Raw genomic sequence first — 25,639 nt, forward strand, 5'->3', positions numbered from 1 at the left:
TTTGCTGACCCGCTACCTACCACGATTTTCTTTTCTATTGATTGAGTGGCATTTACATCCAAAAGAAAAAAAAAAAAACCTAAACCCGCTACCATGGGGTCGATTCTGACTCAGAGACCCTATAGGACAGAGTAGAACTGCCCCATGATGTTTGGTAGGTTGTAATCTCACAGAAGCAGACTGCCACGCCTTTCTCCCTCGGAGCATCTGGTGGGCTCAGGCCGCCGACCTTTTGGTTGCCGCTTAAGCACTGTGCCACAGGAGCATTTTTTTCCCATTTTTGCAGAAATATTTATTTTCAACTATATAAAAGCCACAGATGATTACGATGCCATTTATAAATCCAAAAGAATGAGATATAATTAAAATCAAAACAGTGTTTATCAAAAACCACTCCAGGATTTTCTGTATTAAAGAGAAGGTTATTTTAAAATTAGGAAAAATGAATAAATATAAGCACTTTTTCCTAGATTTTTAACCTAAATAGTCAAAGTAATAAAATGTAGCTTTAATCACTGCAATGAATTTTTTTTTTTTTTTGAGATAGCATTTTGTTGTCTTTTTGGTGGCAGTTTACACAGCAGGTTAGGTTCCCATTCAGCAATTTCTACACAGATGGTTTAGTGACATTGGTGACACTCTTCACAATGCCTGAAAAATCTCATCATTTCTGTTCTGGATATTCCATTTCTAGTAATCTCGTTTCCCTGCCCCAACCTCATTTTTTTTTTTTTTTTTAAAGTAATTGTTCACTTTTTGGTTTCATATAGATGATTTTTTAATGGGGCTGAAGAGCATTTTTTTGTAAGTCGTGTTTTTCTGGGAATTTGTACGTATTATCCAAATATTCAGATATACAGTTGTTCATAAACCATTATTATTTTTAATGTTTATAATAGATTACATTTTAGCCTGTGATCCATTTAAAGAGAATTTTTCTGTATGGCATAACGTAGGGGTTATTGTTCATGTTTTTCAAAATGGTCAGTTATTCCAGCAACATTTGTTGAAAAAATCATCCCTTCCTCCATTGCATTCACTTAGCAGCTTTGTCAGAAATCAGCTGACTGTGTTTCTTGATCTCTGTTCTGTCCCACTTATAAATGTATGTCTATCCTTTATCCTTATGCCAAGGAGCCCTGGTGGCTCAGTGGTTAAGCGCTTGTCTGCTAATTGTAAGGTCAGTATATGGAACCCACCAGCTGCTCCATGGGAGACAGATGTGGCAGTCTGCTTCCGTAAAAATTACAGCCTTGGAACCCTATGGGGCACTTCTGCTCTGTCCTATGGGGTCGCTATGAGTCGGAATTGACCCCACGGCAACGGAATCCTTAGCCAGTGCCACACTATATTGATTACTATAGTTTCGTAGCAAATCTTTGAGTAGCAAAAGGCATCCAGCTTTGTTCTTTTTTCAGATTTTTTGACCGTTCAAAGTCCTTTGCATTTTAATATAATTTTAGAATTGGCTTTCAATTTCTAAAGAAGTCTGCTAGAATTTTGATTGGGATTCTTGTGACTATCGTTAAGTCTGGAGAGAATTGGCATCTTAACAATACTGAGTTTTCCAACCCATGATCATGGCGTATCTTTCCATTTATTTTGGCCTTTAATTTCTCTTTGTAATTTTCAGCGTATAGGTCTTGCACATATTTCCTTAAATTTGTTTTTAATTATTTAGTGATTTTCAAGCTGTTGTAAACATTTTTATCTAAATTTCTAGGTGTTTGTTGAGTCATATTTTTCAGTTTTGTAATTTTCCTTTGATTCTCACTCATATATCCTACTTCTCTGGTGAAATTCTAGAGTCTGTGTCTAGTAACTTCAGTATTTGGGTCATCTGTGGATCTTGTTTCTGTAGTCTTTCTCTCATTTCTGTCTTCCAGTTTACCTGGAAATCTCTCAATGGAATACTGTCTTTGTTTTTGAAAAAACAAAAACTGCTCTGAGTGATTTTTTTTTTTTTTTTTTTAATTTCCACCATGGATTTTGGCAGCTAGGCACAGCACATTAATCTGGAATTGAGATGGTTTCAAACTGGTCTTTATTCTTTGTTAGGTCTGGTCTATTTTCAGGTTCATCCTTACTTCTAGGGTGTGACCCTTTTTGTTTCCCAGCTAAAAGCCTAGGGTGTTCTCAGAGGCTCTCCCTCCTTGGTGGGACAGAACTCCCAATTTTTTATTTTCTCACAACCCATGGGACTCTGAAAGGTCTTCCCAGTTTCGGTGCCTTTTAGCTGCCACTTTCTGAGTGACTCTTCAGCCCCTCGAACAGCTTCCAAGCTGGCACATGCGACAAGGGAAAAGTCAGCTTTCAAGATGTCCTGACTTCTCTGTATCTTCTTTCCAGAGTCGTGGCCTCCAAAGATGCCATCAAAAAGATCCTTTTTATATTTTATCCTGCTTTTCTAGTTGTCCGCATGTAAGAGGATGGTTCTGATTTTTTTTTTTAAGTGTCCGTCATAGGCAGAATTGGAAGTCCATGTTAATCTGAGAGTCTCAGTGATGCTAATAAAATAAAGGTAATACCCATCTTCTGTACCACTTTTTGTCCCAGACATCAGAAGCTGCCCAGGAGACACAATAGTGGTTTCTCTCTTGCTTCTAAGTGGCCTTCCTGAGACAGTGGTTATTAAGCTCTAGGCTGCTAACCAAAAACTTCGCGGTTTGAACCCATCAGCCACTGCACAGGAGAAAAGACCTGGCGATTCGCTTCCATAAAGATTACAGTGTAGGAAACCCTGTGGGGCAGTTCTACTCTGTTACACAGGGTCACTCTAAATTGGAATCAACTTGACAACAAGAAGTTTAGTTTGGTTTTATTAACTGCTGAACAGTGCATTGATGTACCAGAAGGCAAAAACCTTGACAGTATACCTGACTCACAGCTATGTAGACGTAGCGTACCCGTTTTATGGAAAGCCATGGTCAGCACTGTTGCGAAACAGTTTTATCACCCATAGGGTTCAAGTAGAAGACTTTGTGCTATTTGTTCTCCTGTTGCTATGGTATTTAATAAATCCTGAACTAGTTCTTTTCTGGGAACATGTAAATACCTTGGAATTTTGTTTTAGCACTCGTTAACCTGGAATAAGGCTGAAAGCAGCTCTAATGTGAATAACATCCAGGAGGATTTTGTTGCTAACAAACCAGCAGGACAGTATAATGAGGCAGCTTCACTGAAAAGACGCTGTCTGCTCCAGTGTGTTGGTAATTAGCCTGGCTCGTGTAAGGTTGGAGGCAAGGCTGTCATCAGACCTCACAGGGAAGTCCTTCCCATTCAGTGTGCTGGCAGAACAGCTTTCTCTAACGAGGAAACCCAGCTTTTTTTGATAGCTGAATGTTTATTAAAGGATTTGCTGTTTGTCAGCTTTGCCTTTCAACTCTCTTTTTGGATTGTTAAGGAACCCTGGTGGTGCAGTGGTTAACTGTTGAACTGCTAACTCGAAGGTCAATGGTTTGAACCAACCAGCCGCTCCACAGGAGAAAGATGGGGCAGTCTACTCCCATAAAGATTTATAGCCTTGGAAACCCTACGGGGCAGTTCTGCTCTGTCCTATTAGGGTTGCTGTGAGTTGGAATCAACTTGAAGACAATGGTATGGTTTGGTATTATGTTGGAGCAATCATATATTAAATTCATTTACATGCACTGAAAATGGAAATGTCAAATCTAGAGGAGCTTTCCCATAACCCTACTGTATTTATGCCTGAAAAATCACCAAATACTCTTACTCCACATCCTGACGAGGTCCAGCCGGAGAGTCGATTCTGATCTCTAGGTGTTGCATAAAAGATTCCTCAGTCTCACTGCATTCCAGCGGTTCAGGGATCGATTTCCTGGCCGCCATCTTGCTTTTTTGCAATGTACTTCGAAGGAAATCTGTAAAACAAATGTGCCTCTTATTTCCCTGAATGGGGTTATTGTAGAGAAATAAGAAGCCATCAGTAAGGCACAACATTCCCTTTATCCCCCCAAACACAAATAGTCATATTGAGAGCTTAGAATGTATTTACCTCAGCTTTTTGTGATAAGAAGAAGAATTTAAGTTTTTCGTGTTCAAAATAAAGCTGACCTTAGTACAGAACAACCACTATATTTTAAGTGCTTTTTCCTTCATGGGAGCAGCTCTTTGTTATGTCCCTGTGGTTCATATAGTTGAGTTATTTTTAAAATTGCCACAATAAATTGACCCTTTCTCTCAATCATCTGCTTCTTAAAGTTTTACTTTGAAGTTACAAAAACAATTAGGTCCTTAATGGATTGCCTTTGATTTGCAGTGGTAAAACCTACAATACAAAATGTCTTTAAGTGTACTAATTTGAAATTTTTGTAGTTTCAAAGTGATTTGAGTCGTTCTTCCTAAACTGCCTTTAAGGCATTCACATGATGTTTAAATGAAGACTGGGGGCTAAAATTTCCAATTAGTTGTTTGTTTGCTTTTTTATTTTAGGCTATTCATATTCAGGTTTATGAAATAATGAAACCTATTTTGCTTCTCCATATACTTTGTCCAGAAGTTGGAAAAGTTACTAGGCTAGAAAAGAATGATATCTTTTTTCATCATGAAAACAGTACATTTTAATTTTTCCTACTTTCTAACATTAGAGTTAGTATTAAATTTGTAATTAATAGTTTGATGACAGATAGCCATAACTTCTAGAATAATGATAGAAAATTAAGTTTTTAGGGAAAAAAGTGTTAATTTAATCCCCATACAGGCCACACACAAAAAAAGAATGTTAAAATAGGCACAATCTCTACCCTCATGATGGCAGATTAAGCAGAAGGTAAATATACCCAAAGGCCCATAGTAATGTTCACTAGCTGTTTTTAATGGTGTCTCCACAGTGGATTCTAGTATAAAGACAGCATACTAGAAAAGAAAATGTTTTTCTCCTTGCATAATGTTGTACATAACAAAGTACGGGCATGAAAAATGCAAGAAAAAATGTACAATTTCAAGCATTTTTAAGACAAGGATTATAAGATTAAATTTAAAAAACTGAAAAGCAAGAGACCTTTTTAAGAATGTTGGGTTCCAAAGTCTACCTGTTGAATTACATTTGAATCCAGATGGAAAACATACCATTTTTTTCCATCTTACTTCTTCAACTATTTTCTTTCTCTTACGCGGGATATTCTTAAACTGCATAAACACAACTTTATGAATAGCAGTGTGTCACCCAGTTACGTTTTATGGCTTAAGTACCATTCAAAAGATTCTATTCTATTCCAAAAGTCTGATACCCAAAAGTAATATAGTTTTTAAAGGCCTAATACAGCCCTGGTGGTGTAGTGGGTGGGAGGGCGCCCATCTGGTCCACAAGAACCACTTGTACTTCCTTGGCCTCGTTGTGTATGGAGGTAGAGTTGGCTGCTAACATGGCCGTCTTTCTCTTTGCCACCTAAAGCCAACAGTGAGCACAGATACACCTTAGGTTCCTTATGTCTGAGTCAAACACCAGGCCTGAGTCAGACTAATTCACAATTCTATGACATACAAATAAACATTTGCTCAGAAGTAGAACTTTTCTCATTACCCAAACATGAATTTCTTTCTCACACTTTCAAGTAATTTTGTATATGTATCACACAAAACACAATTGAGAACTTAAGAATGAAAGCAAAACTTTAAAACTTTGAGAATGTTTTTGACTTCAAAATAGAGAATAATTTCTTAAACCTTGTGATCCAGCCATCCCACTCCTAGGTGTATATCCCAGAGATGTAAGAGCCGTCACAGGAATAGACACATGCACACCCGTGTTCACTGCAGTATTATTCACCACAGCAAGAAGGTGGAAACAACCTAAGTGCCCATCCACAGAGGAACGGATAAACAAATCATGGTACATACACACAGTGGAAAACTACACAACAGCAAGGAATAATGTGGAGTCCACAAAACATAACATGGGTGAATGTGGAGGACATTATGCTGAGTGAAATAAGTCGATCACAAAAGGACAAATATCGTATGGTCTCACTTTTATAAAAAGTCAAGAATAGTATACACACAGAAAACAAAGTTCTTTGATGGTTGCCAGAGATGGGAGGGGGAGACAGAGGGAATCACTTTCTAGATAGTAGACACTTGTTATTTTCGGTGATGGGAAAAGCAATACCCAATATGGGTGAAGTCTGCACAACTTGTCCAAGGTAGATGAAGACACTAATAAGTACACAAGGAAAAGGGACAATGTTGGTGAATGCTATAACATACAATTTTGCAACAACAAGAATAACCAAAAAAATACGTGTGTGGTTACATGGGTAGACATGTATGCATACATGTGTACAGGAAGGCACCTGTGAGTATATGGGTGTGCATGCACAGGTGTATCTGTAGGCATATGTATGTATGTGTTTATGTGTGCTGCATATGTATTCATATGTATAATTAACCACATAGGGAGCACCATTATAGAACGTTCCTAGACATAACCAAACACCTTGTAGGATTGGTTTACTGGGTTTGAAGGCTTCAGACCGTAGTCTCTTGGGACAGTTGTTCAACTGGCGTAACAATTCATAAAGATAGTGTTCTACATCCTAGTTTGGTGAATTCCATCTGGGGTCTTAAAAGCTTGTGCACAGCCTTCTAAGATAAACTATTGGTCTCTACTCATTTGGAGCAAAGGAGAAAGAAGAGAACCAAAGACTCAAAGAAGAAACTAGTCCATAGGACTAACAGCCCGCATAAACCACAGCCTCTTCTAGCCTGAGATCAGAGGAGCTAGACGGTGCTAAGCTACCACTACTGACCACTCTGACCAGGCACACGACAGAAGGTACCAGACAGAATGGGAGAAAAACGTAGAACAAAATTCAGATTCCAAAAAAAGGCCAGACTTATTGGACCGATAGAGACTAGAGGAACCCTCAAGACTGTCGCTCTAAGATACCCTTTGAACTTGGAACTAAATCTACTCCCGGAGGTCACCTTTCAGCCAAATAATAGGTTGGCCTATAAAGTAAACAGTAACACCTGAGAGGAATGTGCTCCCTTAAACAATCAACTATATGAGACCAAATGGGCAACACTTAGCCGAAAACAAAGATGAGAAGCTAAGGAGAGGCAGGGAAGCTAGATTAATGGAAATAGAGCAAACGGAATGGAAATAATGAGAATGTTACCAGCACACGTGAAAAATGTCACCAATGTCATGGAAAAATTTGTATAAAAATTGTTAAATGGGATTCTAATTTGCTGTGTAAACTTTCACCTAAAACACAATAAAGTAGTTTTAAAATAAGAATAGAGAGTAAAAGGGACTAAGAAAACATAAGCAATAAGAGAAGAAGAAGAAAACTAAATCAAGGAAGCAGAAAACGGCTAATTATGTAATATTCTAATTCTATCATAGCCTGTGTCCTTGAGAACAAGGATTCTCAGTATAGAAGAAAGAAAATACTGATGTAAGAGAGTTGAGGTTAAGTAAAAATTCTGTAATATTAAATTTGAATTGAAAGTACCAATATGAACTCAGGAAGGATTTTTACCTCTCCATCATTATCTACTTATCAATCTATATCTGTCATTATCCATCTATCTTTTCCATCCGTCCATCCGTCTGTCCATCCGTCTGTCCATCCGTCTATCTGTCTATCCATCTATCTATCCATCCGTCTATCTCTCCATCTATCTATCCATCCATCCATCTATCCATCTATCTATCCCTCTATCTATCTGTCAGGAGCCCTGGTGCCACAATGGTTAAAGTGCTCAGTTGGCTGCTAACTGAAAGGTCTGCGGTTCAAACCCACCAGCCGCTTCACTGGAGAAAGATGTGGCGGTCTGCTTCCGTAAAGATTACAGCCTTGGAAAGCCTATGGGGCAGTGCTACTCTGTCCTATGGGGTCTCTATAAGTCAGAATCAACTTGACAGCAATGGATTTCTATCTCTCCATCTATTCAATCTATCATTTTGTATCTCTCCATCATTATCTAATTATCTTTCTGTTTATCATCTATAGATCTACCTATCATAAATAGATCTCTCCCTCCATAATTGTCTATTATCTATCTCTCATCATTATCTAATTATCTACCTATCTATCAATGTGCCTATCTCTCTATCTTCATTAAAATCACCTAGAAACAATGACCAACACGGTAGCAATTACCACCCCTAATGCCCAGATTGTGCTCTTGAAATATCATTCCTCACTAAAGAAACCAAGGCTCTTGGAGAAATGTCTAATTCTAGGTCTAAGTCGAGAAATGTACAGGATGAGCCTGGGACATTTGTCATACCAAGGAAGCTATCAAAGACTACTAGGGTTATGTCAAAAGGGTTCAAGAGCCAACCTGAAGACTGTTCCACTGGCCAAAGATAGGCCAATTTGAACTTCAGTCACAAGAATAGTTGAATGGATTCAAACTCATCAAAAATGTTTAAATCCGTGAGTTCATGATACATGATATTTTATAAAGAAGAAAAATTACTGACCCTTGGAGGATAATAGGGAACCAATTCATTATCTTAGAAACTATTCAAGCGTCTAACCTGCTATCCTATATAAACTATTACACAGGGCAACAAGATATCAAATGAGGGAAAACGTCTATATATATGCATCCCAAATAACAAATGAAGAGACAAAAAAAGATTGCTGTGTTGCAGCCCCCAATAAATTAATAATGTTGATAGGTGCCATCGAGTTGATTCTGACTCACAGTGATCCCATGAGACAGAGCAGAACTGCCCCATAGAGTTTTCTAGGCTGTAATCTTTACAGGAGCAGATTGCCAGGTCTTTTTCCCAAGAAGCCACTGGGTGGGTTTGAACCACCAACCTTTCAGTGAGCAGCCGAGCTCTCAGCCATTGCACCACCAGTGTTTCTTCAGTGAATTAATAAATATAGGCAGTTAGCATGGTTGGCTGCTCATATCATTAGAAAAAAGCCATTCAGAATCGGACATTATATACCTCTTAATGGAATAACTCAACACCACCTACAGGCTTGCCTCAATCTGATTCAGCTGATGATTTTCAGAAAAATGGAAGCAGAGGAACAAGTAGGACTGCACAGTGAGTGTGTTGTTAACAAGAAAAATTCAGACTGGGGAACTCCACAGATAAATGTAAGGAGAATAACAAATAGATTAAACGAAACTTAAAAGACGTGTCAAAAAATTGTTATGAGTAAATTTTAGGGATGCATGTTTGGGAGATAAGACGATGAAAAATGCAAGCAAGGGAAGGAATAATAACTACAGAAGTCAGGATAATGGTTCTCTGTGGGGGCGGGAAGGGTACTGTAATCGGGGTGGGCCTGTGGGGGCTTTGGTGGGAAGCTGGGACGCTGTCTTATTTTTACCTGATGGTAGTTAAAATCATGCTTACCTTTGTTGTTAGGTGCTATCCAGTTGATTTTTGATTCATAGTGACCCTACAGGACAGAGAACAGCCCCATAGAGTTTTCTTGGCTGTAATCTTTACGGGAGCAGCTTGCCAGGCCTTTCTCCCGTGGAGCCACTAAGTGGGTCTGAACCACCAACCTTTATGTTAGCAGCTGAGCTCTTGACTGTTGTGCCACCAGGGATCCTCCGTGTTCACCTTGAAGTTATTCATTTTGTCATTTATCTGCTTTGTGAGATTTTTTTCTGTATCTCTGGATATTTTACAATAATTTTTTTTAAAGTATTCACAGAAAAGGGGGAGCAGAAAGGGAAAGTTAAGCTGAAATTAAAAAATCTGATGATTATTTTGTGTGTTTAAAAACCTTTGATATTTATATAGTCTCCCTATATATTTTTTAATTATCCGAGTTGTAAAATACAACAATCAAAAATATCCACAGGTCCCAAAACCTAAGAGGAAAATCAAATGCCTTAGTATGATAGTTTGTATCTGGGGGCCGCCATGTACCTTTCAGACATCTTTCACTGCCATTATCCCCTGTCATTGTTGTTAGGTGCCATCGAGTCAATTCTGACTCATAGCAACCCTGTGCACAACAGAAGGAAACACTGCCCAGTCCTATGCCATGCACACAATTGTTCTCATGCTTGAACCCATTGTTGCAGCCACTGTGTCAATGCATCTCGTTGAGGGACTTCCTCTTTTTCGCTGACCTTCTGTTTTACCAAGTATGCTGCCCTCCTCCAGGAACTGATGCTTCCATTATCCCCTAGGCTCCATCAAATGTTGTCAGATAAAAATCTTCACTGTTCTTTGAGCATGCTGTACTACCTTTGTGCATTAATGCTTTGGGGATACCCTGCCCCTGAAATACTATTATTCTTCCTTCAAAAATCAATTTAAAGTTTTCCTCCTCTATAAGTTCCTTCTTCCCCCCTAGGGGAAATGATTTACTCTTTTGTCTGTGTTTCCATATCTCTTTGTTCGTGTCATTGTTAGGTGAGGTTGAGTCAGTTCTGACTCAGCAACCCGATGTACAACAGAACAAAACACTGCCCGGTCCTGCGCCATCTTCACAATCAATGTTATGCCTGAGCCCATTGTTGCAGCCACTGTGTCAATCCATCTCGTTGAAGGTCTTCCTGTTTTCCGCTGACCCTCTACTTTACCAAGCATGATGTCCTTCTCCAGGGACTGATCCCTCCTGACAACATGTCCTCGCTTCTAATGAGCACTTCGGCTATACTTCTTCCAAGACAGATTTGTACATACTTGGGCTTGAATTCTTACGATAGTATCTGTCTACATGATTCTCTTTCCCTAAACTAGAGGTATTCAAGAATCTACATGATATTTATTTTTGTTTTCCCAATGCCTGGACAGTTCTTGGAATATGAATGAATGAATGCGAAGAAGAGACCAGAACTGAGGGACTCTATACTTTGTCTACTTCATGGTTTGTCAAAGGAAGCTGTTGGATTCAGGGAAAAAGTGCAGATACCTAAGTCAATTATGTAAACGCACTGCAGTTGATTCTGACTCATAGCCACCCTATAGGACAGGGTAGAACTGGCCCGTAGGGTTTCCAAGGCTGTAATCTTTACGGAAGCAGACTGTCACATCTTTATCCTGAGGAGTGGCTGGTGCTTTTGAACCGATGACCTTTTGGTTAGCCACCAAGCATTTTACCACTGTGCCACCAGGGTTCCTCCCATAAAGAGCACAGCCTAGGAAACCCTATGGGACAGCTCTACTCTGTCACATGGGATTGCTATGAGTTGGAATAGACTGAACATCACCAAACAACAAGAACAATAAGAATATTTTATGTTAATATTTAATTCAAAATCATTACAGTTTTAAAAAATATTTTTATGGACTTAACAATAATTAATCAACTTAAACTATTGCCTAGGAATAGTTCTTTATATGTGAAAAGCCTGTTTAACATTTTTTTCTACAGAATTCTATAAACCTGAGGAGTGATCTTAAGAAAGTCATCATCAGAAAGAAATTTGCAGAAATAAAACCAGAAACATCCAACATCGTGATAGTGTGTCAAATCAGATGTCAGTGGGAGCTCCCCCAAGGCCTAAAGTAGGTGGCTTTATTCCGGAATAACAGAACAGCCCGGCTGGAGTGCCCCCTCGAATGGTATTCGGCACCAAGGTACAGATGACACCAACATATGTACCCATCCTCTGTTACCATTTTTAATTTTAAATTTAGCATTAGCGTTTACTAGTCTTTTGTTTCATAAGAGATTTGTAACAAAAAACTTAGAAAGTTGTTCATATTGAAAAAGGGGAAAAAATACAGACAATGGTTTTGTCCTTAAGGTAATATGGTCAGACTATTGTGATGGGTGGAGCCCTGGTGGCACAGTGGTGAATCGCTCAGCCGCTAACCAAGAGGTCGGCGATTCGAACACATCCAACCATTCAGCAGGAGAAAGACCTGGCGATCTGCTCCCGTAAAGATTACAGGCAAGGAAACCCTGTGGGGCAGTTCTACTCTGTCCTACTTAGTCACTAGGAGCCAGAATTGATTTGATGGCAATGGGGTTGTTGTCGTGGTTTGTTGTGATGGGTGGAGCCCTGTTGTTAGTGGTGGATTTATACACTTCAGGTTAATTTCTCCATTGTTATTGTTGGTGTTGGGTGCCATCAACTGAGTCCAACTCATAGTGGCCCCATGTGACAGAGTAGAACTACCCCATAGTGTTTTCTAGGCTGTAATCTCTACAGGAGCAGAGTGCCGGGTCTTTCTCCCGCAGAGCGCCTGGGTGCATTCAAACCACTGACCTCCTGGTTAGCAGCTGAGTACTTAAGCGTTGTACCACCTCCTTAATTTCTCCATTACTAGTGATAATTCACACTGCAGTTGCAATTTTTCTGGAACTATTAGGATAAAAATCTCCCCTACTGGAAGAGTCTGTTTCTCACATGTCAGGGTTCCAAAAAAGAGGTGTTGGATTGGGAACACGTCTGCAAAACACCAGCTGCTCATGTTCAGTGCATATTGTTTGTTTAAATAATTACGTTTGTTCTATCAAATGGGATAATAGCCAAGGATCAATTGGTTCATTCATTTTTTAGATTTTGTTTTATATTAATGAGGTATGTATAGATGAGGAAAATTTGACCAGCCTTTCTTATGGATATTTTACAAATTTTAATTATCTTTATAACTTTTTTCCATATCTGCTAAATTTTTTCACATATTTTAATTGAATCCCAACATAGATCTTCATAAACTCTGACAGGTGTTGGATGTAGAGAGACATTAGTAATAATTTCCAAGACGTTATAGAAGTTCTTATGCTTATCTTGATTTTATGATGCTCTGACTAGTTTACAATTTCAAAAGAGCAAAAATAATTCTATGAGTAAGTATGAAGGGCAAAGGAGCCCTTGCGGTGCAATGGTTAAGCACTCAGCTGCTAACCAAAAGGCTGGCGGTTCGAACCCACCCAGTGGCTTCATTGGAGAAAGACCTGGCAATCTACTCCCGTAAAGATGACAGCCTAGCAAATCATATTGGGCAGCTCTACTGTGTCACAAGGGGGCACTATGAGTCAGAATTGACTTGATGGCAGCCAACAAGAACAGCAAATGAAGGGCAAACACTGTGTGTCTTCCTTACAGGAAACAGAAGCTTTCTAAATTACCACAAAAGGATAGTTATAATCTCAGAGATTATTTACAAAGATATGGACAAGGTTAGGAGAAACCAACCAGTCTAAGACAGTGACCCAGCACAGTCTTTGGTATTCAAGGAGAAATGTAGCCACAACCAAACCATGGCCTGACAGAGATGAAGCTGAGGGAATCACGACCTTACACTGTCTCACTTCCCACCTTCAGCCTCGTTCCATACCCCCCATTGGGTGAGTTAAAAGGAAATCAGAAAGGACGGGGACCCAACTGATGCATTCTCTAGAAAGTGTGCTCCACAGGGCAAGGCGGGAAAGAGAAGAGAGTAGTTGTGGAGGGTCACACAGAAAACATGCAGCACATATTACAATACAAACAACATCATTAGCTACCAGTGTTGAAAACGTAGTATGTTCCAGGTACCAAACCAAAATAAAGCCAAATGTGTTGCCGTCGAGTCGATTCCAACCCACAGTGACCCTAGAAGACAGAGTAGAACTGCCCCATAGAGTTTCCAAGGAGCGGCTGGTGGATTTGAACTGTGACCTTTTGGTTAGCAGCCATAGCTCTCAACCACTAAGCAATTCACTGAGCCCCGGTGGCACAGTGGCGCTGTGAGTCAGAATCAATTCAACAGCATTGGGTTTTCAGGTAAGCAATTCACACACATTGCTTATTTATGCAGTACCACAATCCTACAAGGTAGCCATTGTTGTTTTTTGGTGGCGTGGAGTCGATTCCAACTCACAGCAACCCCACATGATAGAGTAGAACTGCTCCATAGGGCTTTCTAAGCTGTAATCTTTATGAGAGCAGATCGCCAGGTCTTTCTTCCATTTTGCCGCTGGGTGGGTTAGAACCTCCAATCTTCCAGTGAGCAACTGAGCACTCAACCATTGCACCACCAGGGCTCCTTGAATAGGTGCTAAATAATATGAAATTCAGATACAAGGCTTCATTCTCAAAGCATCCCTGCCCGAGAAGAAAATATTTATGACAAATCTATTGATTTTTTTTTTTTCAGATTAACAATGAAAGATAAAAAGGAGAAAACCATTATCTTTAATACGATGCTACTGCCTATTGCCTGTTGAGGGGATGTAATTTATTAAAGAGGCATTTGGGACCTGTCTTAGCTGCTTTTCTAATGCGTGTGTTTATTTAATTTATTTTTTCATTCTCTTACTTTGTTTTTACAGTAAGCTCTTGATTATCCGGAGGCAGGTATTTCCAAATTAGCTCATTCAGAAAACAAACAAACAAACAAAATTGCTGTCAAGTTGATTCTGACTCATAGTGACCCTACAGGTCAGAGTAGAACTGCTCCATAGAGTAAGAAAGGCCTGGAGAACTGCTTCTGAAAATTAGCTGATGAAAACCCTGTGGATGATGCAGTGGTTAAGATTGTGTGTCAGCTTGGCTGGGCCATGATTCTCAGTGTTTTGGCAGTCGTATTTGGAAACCTTGGTGGCAAAGTAGTTAAGTGCTATGGCTGCTAACCAAAAGGTTGGCAGTTTGAATCTACCAGGGCGCTCCTTGGAAACTCTGTGGGGCAGTTCTCCTCTGTCCTATAGAGTTGCCATGAGTTGGAATCGACTTGACAGCACTGGGTGAATGGGTGTAATGTTGTAAGCACTTCCCTGTTGAGATTTGATATGTGATCACCCCCATGTGAGTCGGAATCAACTTGACAGCACTGGGTGAATGGGTGTAATGTTGTAATCACTTGCCTGTTGAGATCTGATATGTGATCACCCCCATGTGAGTCGGAATCAACTTGACAGCACTGGATGAATGGGTGTAATGTGGCAATCACTTCCCTGTTGAGATTTGATGTGTGATCACTGCCATGATGGGATCTGCTGTAAGCAGCCAGTCTGTTGAAAGGGAGTTTCCTTGGGCCTGTGGACTGCATCTGCATATAAGTGGACCTTCTGGCTTTTGCTCACTCTGGACCCTGTAGCTGCCCCTGTTTGTCTGACCTCCCGTCTTGGGACTTGAGCTAGCAGCTTACCTGCCGATCTTGGGATTCGTCGATCTTCACAGCCTGTGATCAAGAGCCCTGCTCTCCCACCTGCCAATCTTGGGTTCTCCAGCCCCTGCTACTACGTGAATCAGGAGAAGCCTCTATCCTAATCCATGGAATTGGGACGTTCCAGCCTCTACAACTGCATGAGCCATTTCCTTGATATAAATCTCTGTGTATATTTATACACTTTACTGGTTTTGCTTCTCTAGAGAACCCAGCCTAAGACAGACGACAACAGAGTATTGTCTGAAATAGTGCTGGAAGATGAGCCCCCTAGGTTGGAAGGCGCTCAGAACTCACAGTGGCTGCAACAATGGGATCAAGTATATTGATAATCATGAAGATGGCGCAGGTCCGGGCAACATTTCCGTTCTGTTGTACATGAGATCGCCAGGAGTCAGAGCCAACCACAGAGCACCTACCGACAAGGAAGAGTGATGGAATAACTGGGTGCTTTGCAAGAGCTGGTATAGAGCAGGGGCTGGAGATAGGACAGATGAGGGCTGCCCCTCAGCTGGAAGAGAAGCAGCCATGGAATGGGGCACGACCTTGCCATTATTTCCAGCACGACCAGCACCTGCTGCCTGGGACCCATAGTGAAGCACTTTGTAAGGTCAAAGGGGTGAGGGGAAGGATACATGAATAGCAGCAGCTGTGGGGGAGGCAGTTGCTTCAACAGCCAGGCTGAGGCCCAGATTGCTATCTGCATATTAATAATGGTCCAGCAGAGTTGAGAGAAGGAGCCCTGGCAGTGCAACAGCTGCTTACCAAAAGGTTGCTGGTTCGAACCACCCAGTGGCTCCTCGGGACAAAGACCTGGCTATCTGCTCCTGCAGAGATCACAGTTTAGAACACCCTATGGGGCAGTTCTACTCTGTCACATGGGGTTGCTATGAATTGGAAACGACTCTATGGCACCTAATAACAACAACAAAACATCTGAAAATTGTTCATTATGATTTGATCAAAGAACAGAATATGCATAAATTAAAAGCCCACCAAAAACCCACTGCCATCCAGTCAATTCTGACTTATAGCACTCTTTAATCTCTATCTTTATTCTGTTGTTGGGTGCCATCAAATCAGCAACCCCAGGGGACAGAGTGGAGCTGCCCCATAGGGTTTTCTGGGGTATAATCTCTACAGGAGCAGATCTCCAGGTCTGTCTCCTGAAGAGCTGCTGCTGGGTTCGAACCACCAACCTTTTGGTTGGCAACCGAGTGCCTAACCACTGTGCCACTAGGAATCCTTCCAGGAGGTTCAGTCTCTTGCTTCCGTTGCCTGCAGCTTTAGGGGAATGTGTCATAGCTAATGCATCCAGAGCCAGGTCCTGTGTAAAACAACACCTGTCTCAAGAAGGCAGCCCAGTTGTGTGGTTGAAAACATGCAGCCACGAGCCACAGGTGGTCACTGCATTCTTCCAGCTCCAGCCAGGTATGTCTGCCCATGAAGTACACCGGCACCAACCCAACATATTTCTCCCGTGAGTCCTGGTGGCACAAACAGTTAACTGCTTGGCTGCTAACTGAAAGATCAGCGGTTGCAACCCACCAGCCAATCCGCGGGAGAAAGATGTGACAGTCTTCTCCTGTAAAGATGACCACCTGGGAAGCTCTATGGGGCAGTTCTCCTCTGTCCTACAGGGCCGCTATGAGTCAGGATCAACTCAGAGACCATGGGTTTTTGTTTTTATTTTTAAACACGACATGTCTGGAAAATCCAAGGCTTTATTTTTGGGGTGTTTATAGCCTTGGCTGATTACACAAGTCCCCTCTTGGTCTAAAATGGATAGCAGCATCCCTGGCTGCAGTAAGTTCTCAGTCTAGAGACCTCTGCAGTACATCAGCCAGTCCCAAAGCAATGTACCACATGGCAGGGACCCACGGAGAGGTAGCATTTAAGGACAGTGTGTCTATAAGAAGCAAGGAGGATGTGCTTCTGCAGAGCTTCTAAAAACACACTGAGCGAGGCAGTCTGCAGGATTTACTGTGTGCCTCTCTGTGGAGGGGGGACCCTGGGTGGCAGAGATGGTTAAGCACCCAGCTACTAACCAAAACGTTGGCAGTTTGAACCCACATAGAAGCGCCTTGGAAGAAAGGCCTGGTGATCCATTTCCAATCAGCCATTGAAAACCCCATGGAGTACAGTTCTACCCTGACATACATGGGGGTGCCACGAGTTGGAGTCCACTCCATGGCAACTGGTTTTTGGTTTCCTCTGTGTAGAACCTTATAAGATTTGATCTTTTTGTGTTGTCTGTGTAGAGGGCTTCAAAGTGTTTCTAATACATCATCCCTTACAAGAAGGCTAGAAAATAATGGCTTTCTCGGTTTTCAAGTCTCCGCACTGTTGATTTTCTGTTATGAATTTTGCTCAGGGATTAAGAACATTGTACCCATCAAGGGGAGTCCCTAGGTGGCGCCCATGGTCAAGCACTCGACTACTAGAGGATAGACTGCCGGTTCGAACCCATCCAGAGGTGGCCTGTGAAGACGAGCCTGGTGATCTGCTTCCAGAAGGCCACAGCCTTCAAAACCCTATGTAGCTGTTCTACATGGAGTCGCCACAAGTTGGAATCGACTTGACGACAACTAACAACAACAACCATCAGGGAGAGGGTCTCCTGTGGTCTTCAAGTTGGGCATGTGACCCTAACTGACCTGTGGAAGCAGGACTCACTGGGATGGCCCAGCTTGTGGGCAGGGTCCAATCAGATGATGCAAATAGACACAGTCTCTGAGCAACATAACAAGTTCTAGAGACTTTTAGCAACAAGAAAAGCCTCCATCGAGATATACAAAGTTCAAAAGTAACTGAATTTCCAGCTGTAAATGTCAGTGACCTGAAGTACACGTTCTTCAGTAATTACGCAACTGTTCGCAGGGAGTGGGGTGGGGGGAGGCGGTAGCAAACCATGCCACTCACCCCACCACCTGCACCTTGTCTGTCTCCCTGCCCCCCTCAAACAGATGCAGCCAAAGGTGAAATTCGCTTCCCCTTGGCTAAGAGCATTAAAAAAAAAAAAAAAAAAGTTGCAATTGAGTAGATTCCTACTCACGGCTAACATGTGGGACAGAGCAGGACGGCCCTATAGAGTTTTCCAGGCTGTGATCTTTATGGGAGCAGCTTGCCAGGTCTTTGTCCCGAAGAGCCACTGGTTGGATTTGAACTGTCAGCCTTTCAGTTAGCAGCTGAGTGCTTAATCACTGGATGGGGGCTCCTGCTAAAAGCATGGAACCACAAATTGGTGCTCCACCCCACCTCATCCAACCCCAGCTATTTTTTAGGGGCTATTATAAATGATCTTGTTTTCCTAATTTCCTTTTCATCATTCTCAGTATTGGTGTATAGGAGTCCAACTGATTTTTGTATGTTTATCTTGTACCCTGCCATTCTGCTGAATCTTTCTGTTAGTTCAGTAATTTTCCCATGGAGTCTTTTGGGTTTTCTATGCACAGTATCATATTATCCACAAATAGGGACAGTTTTACTTCTTCATTACTAATTTGGATGCCCTGTATTTCTTTATCTTGCCTTATTGCTCTAGCTGGAACTTCCAGCACAGTGTTAAATAGGAGTGGTGATAAAGGGCATCCTTGTCTTGTTCCTGTTCTCAAGGTAAATGTTTTCAGCCTCTTCCCATTAAGAATGATGTTGGCCTTTGGTTTTGCATAGATGCCCTTTATTATGTCAAGAAATCTCCTTTCTATACCTGTTTTATTGAGAGTTTTTATCAGGAATGGGTGTTGGACTTTGTCAAATGCCCTTTCTGTGTTGCTTGAGATGATCACATGATCATCTTTTCTTTCCTTTTATTTATGTGGTTTATTACGTTGATTTTCTAATGTTGAACCATTCTTACATACCTGGTATGAATCCTACTTGGTTGTAGTGTATTGTTTTTTTTGATATGATGCTGAATTCCATGGCTAGAGTTTTGTTGAGAATTTTTGCATCTATATCCATGAGAGGTATTAGTCTGTAATTGTCTTTTTCTGTGGTGTCTTTGCTTGGTTTTGGTATCAGGGTTATGCTGGCTTCATAGAATGAATTCAGAAGTATCACTTCCTTTTCTATGTCCTGAAATAGTTTGAGAATACTAGTGTAATCTCTTCTCTAAATGTTTGGTAGAATTCTCCAGTGAAGCCATCTGGGCCAGGGTTTTTTATGTTGGGACTTTTTACCTTTTCAATCTCTTCTCTGTTATGGGTCTGTTAAGATTTTCAACATCATTTTGTGTTAATTTGGGTAGGTAGTATGTTTCTGGAAATTTGTCCAATTCCTCTAGGTTTTCAAATTGTGGGAGTACAGTTTTTCATAATACTCTGTTTTGATTATTTTTATTTAGTTGGGTCTGTTGTAATGTCCTCCATTTTATTTCTTGTTTGGGCTGTTTGCATCCTCTCCTGTTTTCTTTGGTCATTTTGGCCCGTGGCTTGTCAATTTTGTTCATTCTTTCAAAGAATCAGCTTTTGGTTTTGTTGATTCTATTATTTTTCTATTCCTATTTCATTTATTTTTGCTCTGATCTTTATTATCTACTTTCTTCAGGTGGCTGTGGGCTTCTTTTGCTGTTCTCTTTCTGTTTGTTCGAGTTGTGTGGCTAATGTTTTGATTTTGTCCCTTTCTTCTTTTTTGATGTGTGCATCTATTGATATAAATTGACCTTTGAGGACTCCTGTTGCTATGTCCCAGAGATTTTGGTATGATGTGTTTTCATTCTCGTTTGATTCTAGGAATTTCTTTATTCCATCTCTGATGTCTTCTATTACCCAGTGATTTTTAAGCATGGTGTTATTCAGTTTCCATGTAATTGATTTTTTTTTTCCCCTTGCTCTCCTGTTGTTAATTTCTTCTTTGATGGCCTTGTGGTCCGAGAAGATACTTTGTATTATGTCAGTGTTTTGGATTTTGTTGAGGGTTACTCTGTGGCCTAAGATGTGGTCTGTCCTGGAGACTGTTCATGTGCATCGGAAAAGAATGTGTACTTTGCAGTTGTTGAGTGGAGTGTTGTATGTATGTCTGTGATGTCAAGCTGGCTGATCGTGCTCTGTAGCTCTTCTGTATCTTTGTTGAGTTTCTTTCTAGATGTTCTGTCTTTTACCAAGAGTGGTGTGTTGAAGTATCCTACTATTATTGTGGAACTGCCAATTTCTCTTTTCAGCCCTGTTAAAGTTTGTTTCATGTACTTTCGAGCCCAGTCACTGGGTGCATAGATATTTATTATGATTAAGTCTTCATGAGGGATCATCCCTTTAATCATTATATAGTGCCCTTCTTTGTCTTTTATGGTAGATTTTGTTTTAAAGTCTATTTTATCTGAGATTAGTATTGCCACTCCTGCTCTTTTTTGGTAGCTGTTTGCTTGATATATTTTCTTCCCTCTTTTGATTTTTAATAAATTTACATCTTTGTTTCTAAGGTGTGTCTCTTGTAGACAACATATTGATGGATTCTGTTTTTTATCCATTCTGTCACTGTCTCTTTACAGGTGCATTTAAGCCATTTATGTTCAGTGTAATTATTGATAGGTGTGAGTTTATTGCTGTCATTTTGTAGTGCTTTTTTTGTGGTGCTGACATTTTCTTTGTTCCTCTTACTCTGCTGTGCTGAATTCCTTTTTTTTTTTTTGTGGATTTTTTTTCATTTATTTTGTTTTCGTTTCTTTTTTTTTTTTTAACCAAGAGTTTTTTTTTTTTTTTTTGATGAGAAAGTTTGTTAACTTTCTTTGTGGCTACCTTGAAATTTACCCTTACCTTCTTAGGTTTGAACCAATCTATTATTACTTGGTATCACCTTGCCTTCCTCTCCATTAGAAAGTTCTATACCTACACCATTTATTCCCTCTTTTATTGTTCTGATTTTGTTGTCATTTACATATTAAACTCTCTGGTTCCCTGTTGTAATTCTTTTCGTTCTGGATAGTCCTTGAGAGTTCATTTCCTAGGTTGGTATCTGGCTGGTAATATTTCAGGAAAAATGAGTATAAATTTTATTATTCCTAACGGAATAACTTCGGGTATATTTGCTATGAATGGCATTAGGTGCATATATCTATCCCATAGACTAGGTAGGCTGAGAAACTCTTCTTTGGCTAAGGTAAACCTGTTGCCATCTAGTCGACCTTGGCTCGTGGTGACCCCATGTGTGTCAGAGTACAACTGTGCTCCATAGGGTTTTCAATGGCTGATTTTTAAAAGTTTTTGTATTGGTGAATGTACATAGACACAGCCAAAGATACACCATTTCAACAATTTCTGCATGTAGGCTTTTCGTCTCCCCCAATTTATTGTTTGGATATTTTTCTTGTAAGTAGTTTCAGTGGTTTTATTACATAGTACCTTTTATTATAAAGAGACAAAATTTTTTTGGAAGCAAGTAACATATAAATAATAAATGTTGTCTCTTCTTGCTTTGTCCGGGGGCTAATCCTCTGATGCAGAGTTTGTGACCTTCGCAGCTTCTAATGATTCCTTAAAAAAAAAAAAAAAAAGATTCCTTAGGTTACAGTAATTTCCCCCCACAGATTTCTTACTCAAGGGTTTCTCTTCTGGGATATTATATCTTGTTAAAGAAACAAATACGTATTGGACTCCAGAAATTTATCAGCTATTTTAAAGAAATTATTTTTTAGGTGGTGGTACTTAAATTATTTCTCTTTGGAAGAATTAAAGTGAAATAAGAATCACTCTAATTAGTTGTATTCACTGGGGTTCTCTTGCCTGAAAGTGACAGAAGCTCAGTCAGACTCATCTGCTGTTGTTGGGTGCCGTCAAGCCGATTCTGACACCTGGTGACCACATGCGACGGAGTAGAACTGCCCCATAGGGATTCTTAGGCTGTAATCTTTACGGAGGAGCCTGGTGGTGCAGTGGTTAAGAGCTTGGCTGCTAACCAAAATGTTGGCAGTTCAAATCCACTAGCTACTGCTTGGAAACCCTGTAGAGCAGTTCTACTCTGCTCTATAGGGTCGCTATGAGTCGGAATCCACTCGAAGGAAACAGGTTTGGTTTTTTGGTTTCAGTCTTCATGGAAACAGATTGCCAGGTCTTTCTCCCATGGAGCCATTGGGTAGGATTCATACCACCAACCTTTTCATTAGCATCCAAGCGCTTAACTATTATACCACCAGCGCTCCTTCAGACTCATCTAAGCACATTCAAAGAGCAAAAATGTGTTTATTGACTCAAATAACTTGGAGTGCCGGGACTTTTCTGTCCAGCTATAGGTGTGACCGGGTGCAGGGCCTCTGACTCAGGCTCTTTCTCTCACCTCTCTGCTGTCCTGGGTGTGGGCTCCGTGAGTGGACAGGCTGTCTGTACCATGTAGCAAAATGACTAGCAGCAACAGCTCTGGGTTTACATTGTGCTCACAGTTGGGATTCCTAGTGGGAAAAAACGTCTTTTTTTTTTTACAATAGTTCTAACTAAAGTCCCAGGGAGAACCTGGCTTTGGTCATGTGACCATCCCTGGACTAATCACACTTGTTGTTAGTTGCCGACGAGTTGATTCTGGCTCAGAGAATGGCCCCGTGGGATTTCCTAGGCTGTAATATTTTTTTAATCTTTCAGAAAGCAGATTGCCGGGTCTTTCTCCTGCAGAGCCACTGGATGGGTTCAAATGGCTAACCTTTAGGTTAGCAGCTGAGCACTTAACTGTTGCGCCACCAGGGATCCTTAGTGCTGGGCTTAGAGACCGTTATTAACTTGCTTTTTTACATAGAGCCCTTGTGGCACAGTGGTTAAGTGCTCTGATGCTAACCAAAGTGTTGATAGTTCGAATCCACCAGCCATTCCTTGGGAAACATAGGAATCCTTGTCTACCTGTGTTGGTTACATTCCAATAGTTTCTCTACTTTATGGCAAAGATGTTGTTGTTGGGTGACTTCCAGTCCATTCCAATTCATATTGACCCCATGTGACAGAGTAGAACTGCCCCATAGGGTTTTCTAGATTGTAATCTTTATGGGGGCAGATCTCCAGGTCTTTCTGCCGTGGAGCCACTGGGTGGATTTGAACTGCCAACCTTTAGGTTACCAGCCGAGCACTTGACCAGTGTGCCACTAGGTCTCCTACAGTAAAGACAGGCACTAGCAGGTTATGCTTACCTCATTCTCAGAGCTGGCAACACAGGCAGAATTGGAAATGCAGAGACCCGCTTGCTGTCCCGTGGCCGGGGGGATGTTCTGATGCGTGAGGTCTGTGGCACACATCAGCCTCCTCTCCCTCCAGGGAACAGGCTCAGCCCAACTTAAACCACTTGCACTGAGAATAGCAGGTGAATGGTTTTCCTGAGGAGATGCTAGTCCAAAGGCCTTTGTCCCTTACACCGATTGTTGTTAGCTGCCGTTGTTTGAGCCCTGACTCATAGCGACCCCAGGCACGAGGAGGTCAGGCCATTGTGACCCACGGCATTCTCACTGACTGATTATTGGAAGTCAATCACCAGGATTTAGTCTGTCTTAGCCTGGAAGCTCCACGGAAACCTGTTCAGCATCATAACAACATGCAAGTTTCCAATGATAGATGGGGTGGTGGCCACGCCTAAGGTGTACTGGCCAGGAATCAAGTTCGGGTCTCCCACATGGAAGGTGGGGATTCCACCACTGAAGTGCCACTGCCCCCTCGCATTGGCTAAGTCCTTTGAAGACGAGAAGGTAAATACTAAACACAATTCATTCTTAGTTATAGTACATCATATGATTTTTGAACATATATGACTTCTACAGAATAGCTGTTCTTAAATGTATTGATCTCAGGATATTCAAAATTATTGAGAATCCCAAAGACCTATTGTTTACGTGAATTATAGCTATCAATATTTACTACAGTAGAAATTAGAACAGAAATTTGAAAATTATTATTCTTTAATTAAAAATATCAATAATAAATCTATTACACGCTAACAAAATTAGCTTATTTTTATAAAACATAATCGTATTTCAAAAAAAGGATTTAGCAAGAGGAGTTTCACATTTTTTAAATTGGCTGATTTGATATATCTTTGTAAATCTCTTTAATAAATGGCTTAATAGAAGGCACCTGGAATTTCCTATCTGATTCTGCTTCAATCTGTCACTTTGTTGTTTTGGTGGTAGCACATGAAGAAAATCTGACCTCATATAGCTATGTAGTTGGAAAAAAGAGAAATATTTTAATAGCTTTTTCATATGCTGTGGGTATTCTTCTTTTATACCACAACAAAACTTGACAAGTGGTAGTTTCTTGACATGTAGGCACTGAAACCCTATCAATCAGCTTTTCATACTCTGTTATGAAAATCCATGAAAATCCCTTGGTCAGACTTGTGTTTTGAATGTCTCTTTTACCCTTGCATCATTTTTTAACATCATTCTGGGTTATTTTGTGGATTTTGGTTCACTGAGTTAAGTAGCTCTTCCAAATTTTGACACATTTCATTATACAAAAAAATCACATTCATCACCACCAATCTCCTCAGAAAAGTCTCTTAAAAAGTCTTTAAATACTGGGAAGGTGAAAAGCTCATAGTGGTAGGTCCAAGTGTTCCAAAATTCTAATTTTCTTCTGAAAGTTCTTATTTTATCGTTGGCTACACATATTGTCAGTTGTTTTCCTTTAAGTGGCAAGCTCACTTCATTCATTTTCCAGAAAATATGTGCACAATAGCCAAGTCTGATTAGCATAGGAAGGCTGTCAGTTGTTCTTATGTAAAAATGGTCTTCCACGGAAGAAGCACCCAGTTCACCGTGCAATTCAAACACTCACACGTGCGTTTCCTCAAGCCAGCCATGTTTTTCCCTGTGCAATAAAAGTACTTTGTGCATGCTTCCTATTTTGTCATGCAGAATACTAAAAAGATGTGTACACACGGGCTGAAAAGTAATAAAGTAAGTAATTTTTACTGGACATTCTTTTTTATTTTTAAAAATGTTTTCTTTTTGGTGAAATTATACCTAGTGTGTCTTATACTCATTCAACAGTTTCTGCTTGTACAGTTCAATGCCATTGGTTACATTGTCCATGTTCTGTCACCGTTCTCACGTTCTCCCTTTCTACCCGTATTGCTTCGCCACCATTGATGTAGGCTCATTGCCCCGTAAACAACTCATAGGTGTTTTAGAGTTACTGCTGACAATTGGATCTGATAGAGATAATTATTTTAAAGAGTGCAATGCTCAAGGCGAATGTTCTTTACTAATTCAGCTAAACAAGATGACTTTGGAGGAAAGGGCATTCTTAAATGGAACTTGTTTTTCTTCTTGTTTTCTGTGAGCCACAGCAGTGAGGAATACTATAACCACAACGACATTGAAGCCCCTGCCTAGACTGTGCTAAGGGGCCAACAGATTTACCCATCATTGTTTTTTGTACCATCAGTACAAGTGAACCAGGCAAATAAGATCTTAGTGTTATTATTAAGAAAATAATTTTGACCTCACAGACCCCCTGAAAGGATCACAGAAACATGCAAGTGTCACTGGGGCCAAATGAAGAGCCAGCTGCTGTCGAGTAGATCCTGACTCATGGTTCCCCCACGTGTGTCAGAGTAGAACCGTGCTCCATGGGGTTTTCGGTGGCTGGTTTTAAGAAGTAGATCTCCAGG

General features: G+C 40.6%; 1 long non-coding RNA gene across 3 annotated transcripts in view; it reads left to right on the forward strand.

The window, feature by feature from the left end:
• The window catches only part of LOC111750409 (uncharacterized), a 122,471-nt gene that overhangs the window by 74,728 nt on the left and 22,104 nt on the right, over nt 1–25,639 (forward strand). For 2 of the 3 annotated variants that reach the window (XR_002785541.2, XR_010318166.1), the window contains exon 2: nt 11,334–11,539. This is a non-coding gene — a long non-coding RNA (uncharacterized LOC111750409). Of the gene's footprint in view, nt 1–11,333; nt 11,540–14,050; nt 20,663–25,639 lie in introns of those variants that run through there. The other variant, XR_002785543.2, reaches the window with a different exon arrangement.

The sequence above is a fragment of the Loxodonta africana genome, chromosome 17 (assembly GCF_030014295.1).
Source record: "Loxodonta africana isolate mLoxAfr1 chromosome 17, mLoxAfr1.hap2, whole genome shotgun sequence".
Classification (NCBI taxonomy): domain Eukaryota; kingdom Metazoa; phylum Chordata; class Mammalia; order Proboscidea; family Elephantidae; genus Loxodonta; species Loxodonta africana.